Source organism: Sarcophilus harrisii, chromosome 6 (genome assembly GCF_902635505.1).
Source record: "Sarcophilus harrisii chromosome 6, mSarHar1.11, whole genome shotgun sequence".
Classification (NCBI taxonomy): Eukaryota; Metazoa; Chordata; class Mammalia; order Dasyuromorphia; family Dasyuridae; genus Sarcophilus; species Sarcophilus harrisii.
The window spans coordinates 192,582,489-192,597,503 of record NC_045431.1 but is presented as its reverse complement, the minus strand read 5'-3'; the positions used below and the strand labels follow the sequence as shown (position 1 = coordinate 192,597,503).

General features: G+C 39.7%; 1 protein-coding gene across 2 annotated transcripts in view; it reads right to left on the bottom strand.

Moving 5' to 3' along the window:
- PTPRA (protein tyrosine phosphatase receptor type A) overlaps nucleotides 1-14,416 on the bottom strand; it is a 194,249-nt gene extending 179,833 nt beyond the window's left edge. For both annotated transcript variants that reach the window (XM_031941764.1, XM_031941765.1), the window contains exon 1: nucleotides 14,041-14,416. The gene's annotated coding sequence lies outside the window, so the exon portion shown is untranslated. The remainder of the gene's footprint in view (nucleotides 1-14,040) is intronic.
- Between the last annotated feature and the right edge of the window lie 599 nt (nucleotides 14,417-15,015).

Sequence of the window (15,015 nt, the reverse complement as noted above, 5' to 3'; positions counted from 1 at the left end):
AACACCTGCTTCCTCCGCTCGTATTCAAAAGCTGCTTAACAGAGCAAGATGAAGACACACAACAGGATGGACTAGGTCCACTATAAATTTTTGTTATCTAATCTCGAATGGGCTTTCTCTACAGGAAAATTTTGTAGCCCTCTAATTGGTTTAATTGATTTTCTCTCATTTTACTCACAATGACTGCTCCAAACCGCCAAAGCAACAAATGTGGCACAGTGGAAAAAGCACAGGATTTAAGTCAGTGAAGTTGATGAGAGAGTAAAACTGTTTGACCAGAGACAGCCCTGTAGTTATGTAAAATCACCAACAAAATGTATATACAAACCCAAATAGTCTTGCATTCTCTGGGGACAGGATTCTCTTAGACTCATGCATAAAATGAGTTTTCAGAAAATGTCTCCTTTGATATACAAACCCAAATGGTCCTGCATAAGCACTTGGAGAAAGTCTGACAGGATGTTAATTCTCAGACGCATAAATAAAATGGATTTTCAGAAAATGTCTCTTTGCAGATCACTTCTCTCTTGAGAATGATGTGCCCACCAAGGAAGTATCTCTTGGTGTTCTCTTTAACAATAAAAGCTTTTTACCATAGTCTTTGAGTTTAGCAAAATTCCTTGGAGAACAAGGAAACCTCACCCATTCCTGCCTAACTTCTTCTTTGGTACCCTTGCCCTCATCAAAGTTAGCTGTGAATCCTAGCTCTACCATTGCTACCCATGAAAACATGAACAAGATACTTTACCTCTTTGGGCCCCAGGTTCCTCATATACAAATGAGCACACTGGACTAGATAGTACCCCAAATTCCTTCTGCTTCTAAATCTATCAGTCATTCATTCCAGCATCTATTCTCCAACTCACTCTCTCAGATAAAAACCTCACCCTCCTAATTTACTGAGGAAACAGAGGCCTTCTTTTCCCCCTTTTATACACCACACAATCCCCTGGCATTCATTATCCCTCATTTTCTCCTCCTTTATTCCAGCCAGTATGTTGAGGCAGTCCCTCTCCTCAGCAAAGTTAATCTTACTACAGAGATTGTTAATCCTATCCCCTTCCATCTGCTCTAGCTGATATTTCCTCAAATATTCAATCCCTTTCAAATTTTCAATCTTTCTTTTTAAAAATTAATTTCCTACAATCTGCAAACAAGCCTAAGTCTCCTCCATCCTTAAAAAAATCATTACTGGACCCTATAATCCCCTTGGGGATTCATTCTCTCTCTTTTCTTGCACAAACTCCTAGAAAAAGTTTTCAATTCTTATTGCTAATACTTCCATCTCTTCTCATTATTTCTTAATCCTGTAAAATATGGCTTCTGAACAAACTGAAATTGCCCTCTGCAAAGTAACCAATGACCATTTAACTGTCCCACCAATCAATCCACCACATCTGCCAAAGAGATTTTCCTAAAGCATGGATTTGACTATGTTAGTTCCCTACTCACCAAACCCTCAGACTTTATAATTTCAAGGAGAGGGATTCTTAGCCTTTTTTGTATCATTGTGCCCTTTGGTAATGTGGTGAAATCTATGGACTCTTTCTAAGAATATTATTTGTTGCCCATATTCACAATTCAAGAAAATGTCAATTTTTAGGAGTTAGTGAAAATAAAGATGTAATTTTCCCCCTGGGTTCAGAGATACCCTGATATTTATCTATGAACCTATGATATTGTCTGTAGACCTTAGTTAAGAATCCTTACCCTAGCCTTTACTGGACTGGTATCCCAAAGAGATCATAAAAAAGAGAAAAGCACCCACAAGTGCAAAAATGTTTATAGCAGCCCTGGAAACTGCATGGATACCCATCAGTTGGAGAATGGCTGAACAAGTTATAATACATTAACGTTATGGAACATTACTGTTCTATAAGAAACGATCAGCAGGATGATTTCAGAAAGGCCTGGAAAGACTCACATGAACTAATGCTTAATGAAGTGAGAAGAACCAAGGGAACATTGTGCACATCAACAACAAGATGATCAGTTCTTATGGACATGGCTCTTTTCAACAGCGAGGTGATTCAGGCCATGTGATAAAGAGAGCCATGTGCACCTAGAAAAAGGAATGTAGGGACTGAATGTGGATCACAATACAGTATTTTCACTTTTCTGTTGTTGTTTGCTTGCATTTTGTTTTCTTTCTCATTTTTTCCCCTTTTTGATCTTTTATTCCTTGTGCATCATAATAATTGGGGAAATTATTTGAAGAATTGCACATGTTTAATATATATTGTATCTTGCCATATATTGTAAAACTTGCCATCAAGGGGAAGGGGTGGAGGAAAGAAAGGAGAAAAAAAATTTTGGAACACAAAGTTTTGCAAGGGAATGTTGAAAGCTATCTATGTATGTATTTTTAAAATAAAAAGATACACACACACACACACATAATCCTTATCCTAGAAGCAAATATAAACTCTTCTGTATGATATTTGAAATCCAACTTGGCACTAATTTACTTTTCCAGCCTTATTACTCCTTTTCCCTCTCCCTATGGGCCAGCCAAACTGATTCCTCACACATAGCATTCTATTTCCTATTTCCATGCCTTTGCACTGATTGCTCCCCATGCCCGTGATGCCCGAATTCAATTTTACCACCTGGAATCCTGAGTTTGCTTTAAGACTCAGCTCATGACTGCATATCCTTCAATCCAGCAGTGTTTCTACTGGGTCTGTGTACCAATGAGATCTTCAAGGAAGGAAAAGGACCCACATGTGAAAAAATGTTTGTAGCAGCCCTTCTCACAGTGACAAGAAAATGGAAACCAAGTAGATGTCCATCATTTGGAGAATGGCTAAATAAGTTATAGTATACGAATATAAATGAAATATCTATAAGAAATGATCAGCAAAATAATTTTACAGAGGCCTGGAGAGACTTACATGAACTGAACCAGGAAATCATTGTACATGGCAACAACCATATTCAACAACCATCAGTCCTGGGGAATGTGACTCTTTCCAACAATGAGATGATTGAGGCCAGTTTCAGTGATCTTGTAATGAAGAGAGCTATCACACAGAGAGAGGACTGCAGGAACTTAGTGTGGATCATAACTTAATATTCTCTTTTTGTTGTTCCTTTACATTTTGTTTTCTTATTCATTTTCTTTCCTTTTTGATCTGAACTTTCTTGTACATCAAGATAATTGTACAAATATGTTTACATATATTGGATTTAACATATATAACATATATTGGATTATTTGCCATCTAGGGGAAGGGTGGGGGAAAAAGAAGGAAAAATTTAGAACACAAGGCTGGCTATTCAAGGATCAATGTTGAAAAATTACCCATGCATATATTTTGAAAATAAAAAGCATTAATAATAATAAAAAATTGTTAAATTTATAAAATATTTTTAAAATAAAATATAAAAAAATAACCAAAAAAAAAAAAAAAAGACTCAGCTTGTGACATCTTTTTCATGAAGCCTTTCCTAATATCTAGTGTGCTCACCAAAAAAATCACCTTTGATGTATTTTTTTATATATAGTCTTCCTCCCCACAAAATATAAGGGAACTATAAAAACTATCTTACTTTTGTCCCTATTGTCTAGTACAATGCCCGGTACATAATAATAGGTATTTTAAAAAGACTTGCTGGAATAAAATACATTTTTGGATGCCAATGTGGGAATTTGTTTTGCTTGGCTATGCATATTTGTTATGAAGCTTTCACTATGTGGGGAGGGGAGATAGAACTGAGAGAGAGAAAGGGGAATAAAAAGGGAGGGGGGGAAGTGAGGAGAGTGAAAGAATGCACTAAGAATAGGATCTCCCTCACCAAAAAAATAAGGAAATAAAGAAAAGAGCATCATTGAATCAATTTAACACACAAAAGAGAACAGAAGGAAGGCCAGAAGGAATCACAGACAAATAAGACAGCTTTAAAAGTTACATGATGAATTTACCATATATTTTTTAAAAAGGCAAGCTGTACATAATAGAGATTCACTCTTTCAAATGCAATTCTTTCTAGTTTTTTGACTATAAGGAAATGTTCATTTTAGTTGGTGTTTGTTAAGGTCAGGAAAAAAAATAAAGGCTTACTGACTAATTAAGCTTTGCTGAACTGCTCTTTTCCTCTCATTACACTTAGTGTGAGGTTTAGTTTGCAGGTAGGATAGGAGAAGACAGAGGAGGGGAGCACTACAGCCCTCTTGGCTTGGGTGAGAAGCTTGGATAGGAATAAAATAAATGGAGGCATAGTGGGGAGTAGACAAAAGGCAGACAAAAAATGTTGGCCTTTACTTTTTTTTGTATCTTTACTCCTCCATTCCCAAAACTTTAGGTCTGGTGTGGGGAACAGTAAGGAGAATAATGGGAGCAATGAGGGAGACTCTTTAATATAACTTTAATGTTCCTATTTGCAAATTTGCTTTCCATGGCAGATAAGGATTTTATTTTGTGATAAGTCAAATCACATATGTAAGCTCCTTTAGGACAGGAACTAGCTTCATTTTCTCAATCCAAAGCATCTAGCATGATGTCTAACTTACTGAATTGAATTATTGAATTACAATGAAGGCACTAAGCCTCAGGGGACAGTAAAAGAGAAAGATTAAGTTTCAAACCTTGTTTAGGCTACACAGAACTTTCATCCTGAGATTTTATCATTAAATAATCAATGAAGAGAATTCCTGAAAAACTCAAGCTTTCATTACTGTTAAAGAGGAGTGTGATAAAATGGAAACAGCAGTAGACAAAGTCTAAAAACTTCAGTTCAAATGTTTGGATCTATTAGAGACTATATGTGTGACCTTGAGCAAATTATTTAACTCCTATGGATCTCAGTTTACTCATGTGTAGAATAAGGTAGTTGGACCAGATGATCTCTAAAGGCCCTTCCGCCCCAAATCCTAGGATCCTATCAGGAAGTTCAGACAAGGAGACAAAGGCTTCTAACTATTCATTATGGGTGAGAGAGATTTAGAAAAATAGTGTATCCCCTGATCAACAAATATTAGAAAAAGGGGCGTGAATACTGGATTTGGGAATACTGGATTCAAGTCTCATCTCTGATCTGCTGAAGGCAAATCATTCAGTATCTCTGAGCCTGATTCTCCATCTGCAAAATAATGCTAATATTATAGTACTTGTACCTTCTATCTCATAAAGTGTTCTGGGAGGAAACCATTTTGTAAACTACATAGAGGTATAGAAATGTGAGTTAGAGATATAATTATTATTGATTAGCTCAGATGGATACCCTTTACGTTAGAAAAGCATAGGAAAATTTAAAAAAATCAGAGAAATTACTGATTCATGGCTTGAAGTTATCAAAGCAAAACTAAAGATACAAAGGATAAAATGCTAAATTTTTGCAATAAAACTGAATAATAATGAGTAAGAAAGAGAGAGTGATGGCAATGTAGCTGCAGAGAGAGCTCTCCCATGCACTCATATTTTAAAAGGATATTTATAAAATGTGCAATCAAGGACACATAATCCAGGAAGAATAAAGAGGGTTATGAGCCTATAAGAATATTGTCAAAAAGGCTTTAAGTCTAGAGTAAACTAAGGATTGAGGAAAATGATTAGGAAAGCAAATAGAATTTTAGTTATGTTTAGGGCAAGAACACAGAATGACCTAACCACTGTGCAAGACAGATGGTATAATGGTAAAAGATGATACGATTCTCAAATACTACCAAGGAGTATTCCTCAAACACAAACATACATGGTAAAAAGGAAATTGAAGCCCAAGCTGAATGAATCCCTCCGAACCCCCCAAAAGGGCCTAATTCAAGTACGTATTACTCTAGACAAGTACAAAAAAATTTTTAAGAATAAATGCTATTAATGAATTGCTCATGGTCACCTGACAAGGACTATCAGTAGACCAGGAAATGTTATAACAGAGCATGATGAACAATATTCTGCTTTTCTAAAAAGTAGAAACCTCAAACCAATGGATTTAATGTTAACACAGCAGAAATCTAGAACAAGTTTATAATGGACTTTATGAGAATGACTTAAAGAAGTGATAATCAATGACTTCACTAACAACATTTTATACCAGATCTATCGTTTCTTTTTAGACAGTTATTACACTCATGAATTTGAAAAACCTGGATTTTAGTGAATCACACAAAATCTGTCATGACATCATTGTGAATGAAATGTGAAAATACGAGCTAAATAATGCAGTAAACTTGTAACTGATGAAATTGTTAACCAAAGAGTGGGATTAATAGACGAATCCATATCCTGAAGGGATGACCTACCATGTCAGACTCAAAAACAAAAACAAAAAAATTCTCAATAAGCTGGAATTCAATTCAACAAACAAAAGTGCTTCCTATGGACAAGGCACTGGGACTAGCACTAGGGGCATACTTGATGGACTAGCACTGGGGCCACCCATACAAATACCAAAAAAAAAAAAAAAAAAAGCCCCTATCCTCAAGGAATTTGTGATCTCTAGAGCACACAACACATAGAACAGACAAGAAAATGCAAGCTAACAAGATATAATAGAGAGCAAAGGTCAGAGAAGGACTGGGTAGAAAGGCACCTGAGCTTAGTCTCAGACCACATTACAGGTCCAGAAGTCAGTCTGTGCTAAAGCATGGTGTTGACAGTGCCATATTTAGAAAATAATTTGTGTTGTTCAGTTTGCCAGAAACAGAGTCCAAGAAGAAGATTAATTATGATATGTCTAGAAACAGCCTAGAAACCAGTAATAAAGCTCTTTAAATGCTAAACTGAGGGTTATATATTTTATCTTAGAGGCAATAGGGAATCATTGATAATTCTTGAGCAGAGAAGTACCATGGTCAGACATGTGCTTTAAAAAGATTATTTGGCAGCTGTGTCAACCATGGATTGGAAAAGGGAGAGACTGAAAGCAAGCAGTTAGATTAATTAAAGAGTAATGTAATAGTACAGATGATGAATACCTGAACTAGGATGACTACCAAGTCATGTGACAGAATAGAAGGAAAGAGACAGATAAATTCAGATATAACTATAGATAGATATATAGATATATATGTATATGAGATATTGTTGAGGTAGGAAGGGTTAAAACTTGGCAAATAATTATGGAAGGTAAGAAAGGAGAATCAAAAGTAACTGTAAAGTTAAAAGTCTGGGTGACTCCAACAATGGTGGTTCTCTGCAGAAAAAGGGGAAAGCATTCTAAAATAGACACATTTAAGAAACCCTGGAGCTTGCAAGAACTCAGATTTACAGCATTAAAATTATCTTTGACTTTTCCGTCTTCCCTTTAAAATCAGTCACCATATTCTGTTTGGATAATTATTATGAGTTCTATTTTTGGACATGCTAAGTTTGAGAATTTTTTTTTAGTTTGAGATTTTTTATGGCATATCCAGTAATGTTAGATCAAGGATTAAAGATATAGAGTTGGAAATCATCTATGTGGAGATTATTGAAGTCATAGGGACCAAAGGAAGAGAGTATATTAAGAAAAAAAAGAGAGATACCCAAAGGTAAAAACCAGGAGATAAACTGAGTCAACTTAAACCAAGATAGAACAGTGAATTCAATCTAACAAGATAAAATGTAATACAAATATGTATAAAATCCTAGCCTCAGGTTTTAAAAATCAATTCTGAATACAGAATGGTGGAGACACGGCTTACACTCATTTTTAAAAGACATTTTTGTTGACATTTAACTCATTCATGAATCAATAGTGAGATGTCAACAAGCATTTATTAAGAACAGCTAATGGTACCTGAAGCTGTGTTAATAGAACTAAACTTCCCATATCAAGAAAAACAATAATTCCAATTTAGTCCACCTTGGGTAGATCACATCTGAAATACAGAATCTGATTCTGGTCATCACATTTTAAGATGAACATTAACAAACAACAGTATGTCCAAAGAAAAGTCAACCAGAATTTTAAAGGATGTAGAAACCATGTTATAAGTGAAGATTAAAGAAACTGTTTGGTCTGGAGAAAGGATGCTATAGAGACATCAGAGCTGCTTTTATATATCTAAAGAGATACCATGTGGAAGAGAAGAAGCATGTCAGTGAATAAAGATCTACTCTTTATCCAGGAACTTAGGTTCAAGTCTCTCCTCTGACATATACTGGCTATGTGATCCTGAACAAGTCACCTAACATATCAATGTTCTAGCCTAGGGATTAGAAAATCAAGATTTAAGACTCAAAGGTCATGTAAACCTACAGTATTTTTGTAGAAGCCCACAGAGCTCAGAAAAGTCTTTACACTTTAAAATAAAATAAACACGTAAAAATCATTCTTAGCTGCAAGGGAATATATAAAAATGGGCAACTACTTACCCTCCAGTTTTAAGGAGGTTTGTATCAATGACAGAAAAGGCATAAACCTACTAATGAAATCAAAAATTCGGACCCTATCTATAGAAAAAGAATTTAGACTTACTCTACTTAGCACTGACAATTCAATTCAAACAGTCATTAAGTGTGTACTAAATATAAAATATAGGATACAAACTAAAAAATAATCTATATTATTATATAAAAGGATTAAAACACAAATTCAAACAAATTCAATGCAGTTTGAGGACAAGAGAATATTAAGGGGGGTTAGGATAAGGCAAAGCTCAGAGCAAAAGTTGGTAGTATATATGACTTGGCAAGATAATGAAGGTGTGAATGAAGCATGAATTGTAGGCACAAAGGACCAGCAAGAGAAAAAAGAGAAAGTTTGAAGAATAGACTGGTTTGACTGAAATATAAAGTGAATGATGTAAAGTGATATGAAATAAGTTTGAAAAGGTAGGTAAAAGTCACACGGTAGAAAGCCTTAAAAACTAAATTAAGAAGTTTGCATTCTAATTTAGAAGCAACAGGGAGTCACACCAAAAGTTTTGGGGCATGTTGGAATGATAGGTTCGGATAAGAACGTTAGGAAGATTACTTTAGCAGCTTTGTAGCTGAAGAGAAAAAGCTTGGAAGTAAAAATCATAATTAGGATGTCACAGTAGTCCTAGAGAGATAATGTAGGTCTATACTGTGTTGTGGCCAAGAGGAGATTCAATGCCATGAAGATAGGATCAACAGAACTTGGCAACTGATTAAAACTGCATGAAAAATAAAGAAGTCAAAAATGACACCAAGGGTAGGATCTTGAATGACTGGGAGGAGTGTAGTGTCCTCAATAATAAGAATAATAAGAAAGTTAGAAGGATTAATAATGGAAGATAATGAGATTTATTTTAGGAAAAACTGATGAAACATCCAGATAACCATGCAAAACTGATATTCAAGAGAAAAATTCAGATTTAATCTGATATTTGAGAATCACTAAAGAAATTATACAAAAAGAAAAGAAAATCTAGAACCAAATCTTGGATAATACATATGTTTACAATATGGATGGTAGATTAGGCTGCAACAAGAATCCGAGGAATGGTCATATAAGTAGAAGAATCAAGACAGAGCTATTAAGATGACAGGAAAAAATAATGATGAATATTGGAGAGGATGTGGGAAAATACATTATTGGTGGAACTGTGAATGGATCCAACCATTCTGAAGAGCAATTTAGAACTATGCTCAAAAAGTTATCAAACTGTGCATACCCTTTGATCCAGCAGTGTTTCTACTGGGCTTATATCCCAAAGAGATCTTAAAAGAGGGAAAGGGACCCATGTGTATAAAAATATTTGTAGCAACCTTTCTTATAGTGGCCAGAAACTAGAAACCGAATGGATGCCCATCAATTGGAGAATGGCTGATTAAATTATGGTATATGAATGTTATGGAATATTATTGTTCTGTAAGAAATGACCAGAAGTGCTGAGTGAATGAAATTAGCAGGACCAGAAGATCATTATTTACTTCAACAGCAATACTATACGATGATCAATTCTGATGGACGTGGCTCTCTTCAACAATGAGATGAACCAAATCAGTTCCAATACAGCAGTAACGAACTGAACCAGCTACACCCAGGGAAAGAACTGTGGGAGATGACTATGAACTACTACATAGGGGAAAGAATTCTGGGAGATGGCTATGAACCACTACATAGAATTCCTAATCCCTATATTTTTGTCCGCCTGCATTTTTGATTTCCATCACAGGCTACTTGTACACTATTTTAAAGTCCAATTCTTTTTGTACAGCAAAATAACTGTTTGGACATGCATACATATATTTTATTTAACTTATACTTTAACATATTTAACATGTATTGATCAACTTGCCATCTGAGGGAAAGGGTGGGGGGGGGGGAAGGAGGGAAAAAGTTGGCACAAAGGATTTGCAACTGTCAATGCTGCAAAGTTACCTATGCATATATTTGTAAATAAAAAGCTATAATAAAAAAAGAAAAAGAAAAAAAGAAACAACCAGCAGGATGATTTCAGAGAGGCCTGGAGAGATTTACATAAACTGATGCCAAGTGAAATGAGCAGAACCAGGAGATCATTATACATGGCCACAACAAGACTACACAATGATTAATTCTGAAGGATGTGGCTCTCTTCAACAATGAGATGATTCAAACCAGTTCCAATTGTTCAGTGATGAAGAAAGCCATCTACACCCAGAGAGAGGACTATGGGAACTGAATGTGGTTCACAACACAGCATTTTCACTCTTTTCGTTGTTGCTTGCTTGCATTTTAGTCTGCTTCTTTTTTTTGTTTGTTTGTTTTACTGGTTTGTTTTTCTTGTGCAGCACAATAATTGTATAAATATATATGCATATATTGGATTTAACATATATTTCTACCATGTTTAACACATATTGGACTACTTGCCATCTAAGGGAGGGAAAATTGGGACACAAGATTTTGCAAGGGCTAATGTTAAAGAAATGTCCATGCATATGTTTTAAAAAATAAAAAGCTTTTTAAGAAAATTTAAACAAAAACAGAGCCAAGCCAAAGAAGTCAAGGGAAATCAAGATATCCAGGAGAAGATGGTTCCATAGTGCCATAAGTAGTAAAAAATTAAGGGGAATGAAAATTAAAAAAAAAAAAAAAAAGGCAAGGTCATCTTCTAATATTTAAGAAATCTTTGATAATTCTGGAAAGAAAAGTTCTTAGTAAACTGACAACAATATCAAAAGCTAAGTTGAAAATAAAAGAAAAATTCCTTAATAACAGGAACTTTCAATTTTGTCTTTTTATCACCAATGCCTTTCATATGGTAGGAATTTAATAGATGCTAACTGCAAGGAGTTGAAATAAATGGATAGTGGGGAAGTAGAAGCACTGAATGATAGCAGATAACTTTCCTTCCAGTTGCTCCAGAACAATGAAAGGGAAAAGAGTCAAAAGCCAATGATGATGATAGGAGCAAATAAAGATGAAAAAGAATGAATAGTGAGGCAAGCTGCTAGAGAGAAGAGATTAAAAAAAAAAACAAAAACCAGGTGAGGAGTTAGACCTTGGCAAGAAGACCCACATCTTCATCAGAGGAATGGAGTCTAGAGAAAAGAAAGAATGGGTGAGGAAGGTATTTGAGGTATAGGATATAGAGAAGGCACTGATAACCATGATTTTTCTCAGTACCTTAAGAGATAAGGTAATATTCTGCTGAATTTTGCTAAGGGATCAAATGAAGAAGGGGTTTGGATTAGGTAATATGAATTTGCAATCCACACCATCAGGGAGCAAGTATATTGGGGAATGCAGAAAGTTAAAAGGAAGGTGATTAAAGGTTGAAAACTGGACATTTGGATGGGGTTAAGAAAAGAGATCAAGAATTCCAGATTAGAAGTTATAATTATACAGTTAGAAGAAATAATAAAAAAAATTGATTAATAGAATTAAAGCCATAAAGGAAGTAAAGTCAGAACTTGAGTGATAAGACTCAGAGAACAAAGGACCTTTGTAAAGGCCATGGTGAAGTCAAAGAATAGGTACAGAAGTGAGAAAAAGAAATTAAAGGATGAAAGGTTATCATCAGATAGAAGTATTTCAAGATTCTGGATGTTAAAACATGGACAAAGATGAAATCTAATGTATGACCAACTCTTTGGCTGAGAGATAGTGAAGGTATGCTAAAGAAATTGAAGATATTGATAAACTGGAAGGCCAGGATATTCAAAAGGACATACTGCTAACACTACAAAGAATTGGCATTTATGTGGCATTTTGAAGTTGACAAAGTGCTTTAGAGAAAGTTGAAAATAGGGCAGCTAGATGGCAGTGGATAGAGCACCAGACCTAAAGTCAAGAAGATCTGAGTTCAAATGTGCCCTCAGACACTTAACACTTCCTTGCTGTGGGACCGAAGGCAAGTCACTTAACCCCAATTGCCTCAGGAAAAAAAAAAGGTTGAAAATAACTCAGTGCAGTTTAATCTATATCTATACACACACACACAAATAGGAACATACTAAATATATCACCTCAACGTGTATGACAAAGTTCTGATTTTTTTAAAAAAAAAGTGTGTGATTACGCTGCAGAACAAGGATTAAAATGTAGATGTTACAGGTTGTAATTTCGGGTAATCACAGGAATTTCCCAACCAAAGTGACCAATAAATGGTTAAGTAATTGGAGAAGTTTAATGAACAATGGCCAAAGGATGGTCTTATATATGGAATGTCTATTATATCAATCAGAAGATTAGGACCTCTATGGTTCCTTCTAAATGTAAATTTTGAGTTCAGAATCTCCAAAGTGGAGAGATCAACCTCCACCCCGAGATATTTACTTTATTTAGAGACAAATGAAAATTAAGTTACTATATTCTCGAGTGTTTTGTTCTTTTACTACCAGTCTCCACCCCACTAGAGTGGGTTTCTCCCGATCACTGAACTCCTATTTGAAAGAGTTTGGTTCTCTGGTTCTGGTTTAAGAATAACCGGACAGTTTAGTAAAAAAAAAAAAAAAAAAAAAACTAGAAGGATTTCACATGGAGCAAGACAGGGAGAATTTCAAGTAGAACATACAAAGTTCTAATCTAACTAAAAACCACTTTTTTTTTCCCTCCAATTTGCTTTCTTTCTTTTCCTTTCAGCTAGGAGCCTAGTGTCACCTTACAGAGCGAACACTCAATCAGAAGCGACCCTGCCTGAGACAAACTTCCAAGGGAGGCACCAGATCTCCCCCCCTGGCAGGAGCCCAGGAATCCGTCCTCTGGGCTTGCGAGCACAGGACTCAGAGCGGACACAAAATGGTCGGGCCCCGGCCGGAGTGAGAACGGCTTTCTCCGGGGTGGGCTCGGGGCCCTGTAGCCCCCCGCCGATCTCTCGGCCCAGCTCGCCCGCCTGGCGCTGCCCGCAAGCGGCAGAGGCTCCCTCCCATTCCGGCTTCGGATGATGACGGATCATTTCCCCCGGCACAAGCTCACTCCCATCTCGGGGAAGAGAAGCGCTGCCAAAAGGGCCCGGGCACGGCACCGTTGCCTTTCTCGGGGAAGCCGGCGCGGCCTGGGAGGCGCGGCCCGGTTTCGGGGCCAGAGGGCTCCGGGAGCGCCTCCCGCACACAGGCTTGGCGGGCGCACCCACGGGATTCGCGGGGGGACGGCGTGGGCGTGGGGGGGGGGCTGGGAGGATGGAAAAAGGGCGTCTCTTCCCACTTCCTCAGGGATCCAGCTGCTGCAGCCCCCGCCCAGACTCCGATGTGATCACACACAATCCATCAGATGAGCTCCAATCCGCGGGGGGTGGGGGGGCTCAGAGGAAACGTCCCCGGGGTCCGGGGTGAGCCTCCCTGCCCCGCGCCCTCGCCCAGCTGGGGTCTTCGGGGGAGAGGAAGTCCTGCCCCCCTCCCCGCGTGGGGGACCCCCACCCTAGAGCCACGAGAGGGAGGAGGAGGGGTCCCGAGGCTAAGCCTCCAGCGAGAGCCCCCCTTTTAGGGGGACTCAGAGCAGGCCTTCCTTCCACCCACCCCCGAGAGAAGAGGGTGAGGAGGCCAAGCCACAATGCGGCCCCCGAGACCCAGACACCCCGGGGGTGGGCTCCGAAGCGAGGCCACGCCCCCGGACGGGCCCGCGCGCACCTGGGCCGCTGCCCCCCTCCCGCCCCCGGCGACCCTCGGCGCACCGGGCCGTTCAGGCTAGGGGAGAAGGGGCGCCGCGCGCTGCGAGCAGACTCACCGGGTCGGGCGGCGGGGCGGCCACTTGCGCTCGTGCTCCCGCTTCTGCTCCGGTCCGGCCCGGAGGGAGGCGGCGGGGTTCGGCGGGGCTCCCGGGGGCGGCTTCCCTCCCCTCCGCCCGCCCGGCCGCCACTCAGTGCCGCCGCCCCTCCCGCGACTCCCGGCCCCGCTGAAGCGGCCTCGCAGCCATGGCCCTGACAGGAAGGGACCGGGGAAGGGGCCGGGGCCGGGGATCTGAGGGAGAGAAAGAAAAGCAGGCGGCGGCGGCGGCGGCGGCGGCGGCCACAGCCACGACTCAGGCTCCCTGCTCCGGGCTCTGGGCTGTCAGTCAGCGCCGCTCGCAGCCAGGGCCGCCAAGCTCCGTCAGCCGCCGGAGCTGTAAGGAGCCTCCTCATTGGCCCATTGTGAGCCCGATGCTGGTTGGCCGGGGCGCCCGCCAGGTTCCTGGGGGGAACCGCCGGAGAACCCAGGCCCCGCCGCTGGGGGGCGCTCGAAGCCCCAGACATTGATGGGAGGGGTTTAGGCGCGGGCGCAAGTTGAAGCGTCGGAAAAACAAAAATCTGGTTCTAATCCCATCTCTGGCACATTCCAGCCGTGCGTCCCGGGGCAAGTCACTGACTCTCTCTGAGCCTCTGTCCCGCAGTCGTCAAATGAGGATAAAACAGCGCTTCAAAAGGTCCCAATCCGAAAGCGCTTTGTAAAGCGCTTAAGGGTCTGCATAAAGATCGGGGGGCTGCTAGGGCTTTGCAGAGGGACCCCCGCAAAGCGGAGCGGCCCCCAGACAGAAACACTCCTATCGCAGTAATCGAAGACCACAGCGTCTTTCTCTTCTCCCCAACCTCTGACTTCCCTGGCGCTTACGAACGCCCAGCTAGGAAAGCTCCTCCGCTAACGCGGACCGGCACCTGCTCCGCAAGCAGCCGCCCGGCCGGGTTTTCTGGGCGCGGTGTCAGAGACCCTCAGAAAGCCCGCCCCG